The sequence below is a fragment of the Apis dorsata genome, unplaced genomic scaffold (genome assembly GCF_000469605.1).
Source record: "Apis dorsata unplaced genomic scaffold, Apis dorsata 1.3 scaffold_11, whole genome shotgun sequence".
In the NCBI taxonomy this organism is placed as follows: Eukaryota; Metazoa; Arthropoda; class Insecta; order Hymenoptera; family Apidae; genus Apis; species Apis dorsata.
The window spans coordinates 74,929-79,753 of NW_006263314.1; the positions used below are offsets into that span (position 1 = coordinate 74,929).

Genomic DNA, 4,825 nt, shown 5'->3' on the forward strand with positions numbered 1-4,825 from the left:
AATTTCTTCATGGAACACTATGTCATAACAATATTGAATATAAAATAAATATATAGAATATAAAACATATAGAATAAAAAAGATGCTTAAAAAAATAAATTTTTTAATACTTTGAAAAGTAAAATTATCAAAAGATGAGACCAAACATGGCGTCGCCAAACGCATTTCCCAACTTTCATACTGAAAGGGTAAGGAGAAAACACCCAGACAATTTGATAGAAAGTAAAGCACACAAACACACACAATGATGCTCCAACGATTTTCTCTTCGAAAGGAGAGAGGGGAGAGAAGAGTTTCCACTTAGTGATCATGCTAGAAGTAAATACGCTTTTTTTTTTTTTTAACCTGACTTCTGTTTGTCAAGGTATTTATTTATAATTGTTTCTTTTTCAACTTGTCTTTGCAAGCATTTATTATAGCTTAATTTCTTCTAACGTCATGATGACGGATTTATGAGTACACCACTTTTTTGAGTGTGAAATAAAGAGAATCCTGGGCCAATAGTCACTGCCATTCGAACCCAAAAACGATTCGCACACTCGACAAAGAAGACGTTTCATAAACTATATAGCGATGACACACATACATTTCGACGAAGCGTAGGAAACACACGCTAGAGAGTGTTTGCTAGGCTAAGAGGAAAGAAGGGAAAAGAAGAGGGAGTTTTGTGCTTCACAAATGTTGTTCATTGCGTATGGCGGCGCCACGGATCTCACCAATGCTTTCAGTTTGGAATCTCTATTATATACAGATTGGTATATGAACCGAATGCTAGCGAGAAACCAGTTACAATCTCTGCGACATCTGTGTATAGTGGAGTAAACTTTTACTGTGCAAGTTGGCCTATAGCTAGGCGCAATGATAAACGATCAATGTGACGTGTGCAAAAAAAAAAAAAAATTGAAATTACATAATAAGTCAGTAAAAACATAACGTATACATTATACATACAATATTCTGTAAATTGCGCAGGTAAAAATAAAAATTGTTTCATCAATTGCATAGTGTGAAAAATTTCAATATTTCAATATTTATATAATATTATATAATATTTTGTTAAATAAAATATATCACTAAAGGAAAATTATGCATTTATAGTAATATAATCTGTAAAATTAGAATTGAGATATCTTATCGTATCTTTTCAGTATATATTTATAATGCTCATATCTAATTTTTAAAATGAATTTCAACTTTTGTTTAAATCCTAGTTTGAATTCTAATGTTAAATTTATATTATATATAAATTTTATATTTGTTACAGATTAATTTTACAATTTCATAGATTTCACAATATGCGTATCGATACAAAATTATCGTTCCATTCTTGTCAGTTTTCCACATCTAACCTTCATTATTTACCTAATATCTGTGGTGGCACACCGCGCGTTGAAAGCGTCGCCTAAATTATACTTCGATTAGGATGATGATCCTGAAGATTCATAATTTCCAGTTGTATTATATCGACCGCTTGTATTCTATGACCGCAAAAGCGTCAGAGTGCGGCGACAGAAAACGAGTAGGCGCCAAAAGAAAAAAGAATCACAATGAAATTATGGGATTCATAGGACATGAGCGAAAACCGAAACCAAGTGTAGTTATTACATTTTTAGAAAAAAATTAAGCCGCATTTTGACCAAAAACACAAATCTTTTCAATACGAGAAACCTCTTTCACACCTCTTTTTCCGTTCATCGTCGATCGGTCTAACCTATGATTTTGACGCGTGGCGTCAGTTGTATGAAAATAAGAAACTCGAAATTTTGAATACATGATCGTTTTATGACCTTGATCGAATTCTTTATGTTTTATGATTAATATATATCAATGAATAATTAATATGTAATGTAGTAATTATGTAATAATGTAGTAATGTATAATTAATATATATATATATTTTTTTTTATTTAAATTATTTCATAAATTTTTAACAATTCGAAAAGAAAATATTCGTATATGTTATACAAAACCATTTATTCAAAGCTACAGATAAAGTAAAGAAGTAAAATAATAAAAAGAAAATAAAAATATAAAAAAAAAGAGAAAAAAAAATTAACAGAATAAAAAAACAAAAGATGACAAAATAATAGAAAAGTACGCCTATGATATGATGGCCGCTGATGGGAAGACATTCTCAACAAAAGTGATAATAACAAGTAAGGTTAACAGACTTTTCTCTTTTGAGGAAAATCCAAATATTTATTTAAAGATATATTAATTAAAAAAACTATTATTATTAAATCATTAGATGCAGTGTTCAATTTCATTCGATTGTCGAACCATATGTTTTTATTGTTCGCATAAATTATTATCTTGATGCCAATTTTTTCAGACTGCAATTTCTTACCGCTTGTCATTGAACACGTACCATCATATTATCGACACGGCACGCGCTCTGTCCGAAATATGGCGAACAGATGATTTCAATGAATGCCTCCAAAAACTGTAGGTGCATTCACGTGAACATCAAATTTCGCGCGAACAATCATGTCGATATCACTATTGGGAGATAAATAAGCTTTGTACATCGAACAAGTGTTTCGAAAGATCGAAACAGATCCGAGTCAGGTCACGAATAAACGAATTTGTTTTTTTATGTTATTTTTTAAAAATAAAATTAAAAATTATTTTAATAATAATTATGAACAGTTCATAAAATTTTATGAAATTTTATAATAAATAAGAATGAATCGACAAAAATAGTTTTCAAAATTTATTCTAACATTTAGAATTTATTAAAGAATTTATTAAACAATTTAAATAAAGTGACAAATGATCTTGTTATACTTTATCCTTCATATGATTTAACAATTAGAAATTTCCTGTTGACAAGATCGCTCGTTACAAAACAATTTTTAACCATCGATTTCGAGTGACAACGTTCTATTAGGCAATTAGAAGATAATTAATCCCCTACATCACATTTATAGTAGCCGGTTACCAAGCACGGTCACGCTTTGCTAGTCAGGATGTAACCGATGCAACAGATGACACCGGCCTTCCGATGCCACCACCCAAGCTATCACTATACCAAGAATACCGCATTCATTCTCCGCCCCATAGACTCGTGCCATGTGGCGATCCCCTTGTCCACGTGGAACCATCTTCCGACACGTCATCGGTACAGCTAATTTACGATCGTGCCGCACTTTGTCCCGAACAGATATGCCTGTCGACTTTGGCGAACCGAAAGGATCGACCGATCATTCGACCCCTTGAGGTTTTCGATTATCTTCAGGCTAGTTAAAAGTTGATTTCGCTAACGATTGGAAAACTACTATAGTATGAAATGTTTTTTTTTTCAAAATAGAAATTTTGATTATGGATCTTTTAATCTTTTTATGGATGGAAGAAATTTTGAATTTTAAAATTAAATTTAAGAAAATTAAATTTTGTTTAATTTAATTTAATTGAATAATAGTTAATAGAATAATATAAATAATGGAAACCTAATCCTGAACAAATATTAAATACCAAGAAAATTCTCGAACAAGCAATATTTAAATAAATTACCTGATGAGAGTTTTACCTCTATGGAATAAAACAAGCTTCCTCAAAGTATGCTGCATCCTGAGCGCATTTCATGCAAGCATGCGCAAAACAAACGCTTTATCTCGTCGGGGTTGACTCGAATGTATCTAAAGCCGTAGTATAGTATAGTACACGAACTGGATAATCAGTAAGACACAAGTCTTTATTCTTCCTTTGTCGAGCGGCACTTCGCACAATGTCGTTGAAAGAATTCTCGCGGCTATGAGCGCAACGATTTCTCGAGGTTCGACAGCAAATGTCCATTAGCAACGACGATTTTTAAGGTTAAACGACGATTTATGGCGCGGTGCCCGTTCTCTCACCTTCTTCCTTTTTTTTTTCTTCCCTCATTCTGCTACCTTTAGTTTTGTTCTCGTTTATTCGACAATTGGTATGAAAGTTGCACTATCAGTGAGTTACAGCATTCGGGAACAGGTAAGTTTCGAGTTTTTCGCAACGAGACTTCCGAATCATCAGGTAACTTTACAACAATGTACTGCTGACAGCGCCACTCGTCATGAAACACGATCACTAAAAGATTTGATCAAGATTTGCTTTAGCTAAGTGAATTATTATGTTCGTACACGCGCTTCAATTGTTAGTTCTGATGCCGATTGCTGATTCGATCAATAACATTGATCAATTGACTTACCATTATACATTTAGTTTTGTCTTCCATATGATTAAAATTATTAATCTTTGAACTAATATATCTATATAGTTGATTTAAAAAATTCAAATCAAAACTATGAACATAATTTGTTCTTTTTGTTTTTTTTTTATTTTTTCTTTTATTTTTCTCTGTTTTATAAATAATTTTTCTTCCAAGGAAACATTTTAAACATTTCTCAAAGTGAATATACATCAGCAAAAGACATGAACGTGATCCAACTTGAGAAAATAAAAAGTATCAAACCCTTGGTGTATCATTCCGCGTATTCAATTGAAAAAATTGAAAAAATAATATTTGCTCCCTCTACAATATAACGATAGGTTAGTCGTACAACGGCACCGTAATTTTACAACAGAAGTGCGGCTCGTGGCGCGAAATAACAACCGAGAGACGTATCATTGAAAGGGTCCAGTTATCTGTAAGGGGTAACAGAGGGAGTCCGCGGCTAGAAATGATCGTGTACGAATGCAAAAGCAAAGGGCAGCAGAGGCGAATCAGCGGGGCGTGACCGAGGGGGCACGGTAGCGCAATTGCGAGCCACGTGCCAGTCGCGTGGCACCAACCGACGATTGGGCCGCGATGCGATGGCATGTCGGGACGACGACGGGACGCCGGGACGCC

The 4,825-nt window shown here is 33.3% G+C and overlaps 1 protein-coding gene and 1 long non-coding RNA gene across 6 annotated transcripts in view; both read right to left on the minus strand.

Annotated features, from left to right (window-relative positions):
- The window catches only part of LOC102675670 (venom acid phosphatase Acph-1-like), a 41,012-nt gene that overhangs the window by 6,462 nt on the left and 29,725 nt on the right, over nt 1–4,825 (minus strand). The window lies entirely within an intron of this gene.
- LOC116185257 lies at nt 2,701–4,076 on the minus strand. The gene is made up of 2 exons (XR_004150058.1): nt 3,530–4,076; nt 2,701–3,239 (listed from the first exon to the last, which is right to left on the minus strand). It is a non-coding gene; the product is annotated as an uncharacterized LOC116185257 (long non-coding RNA).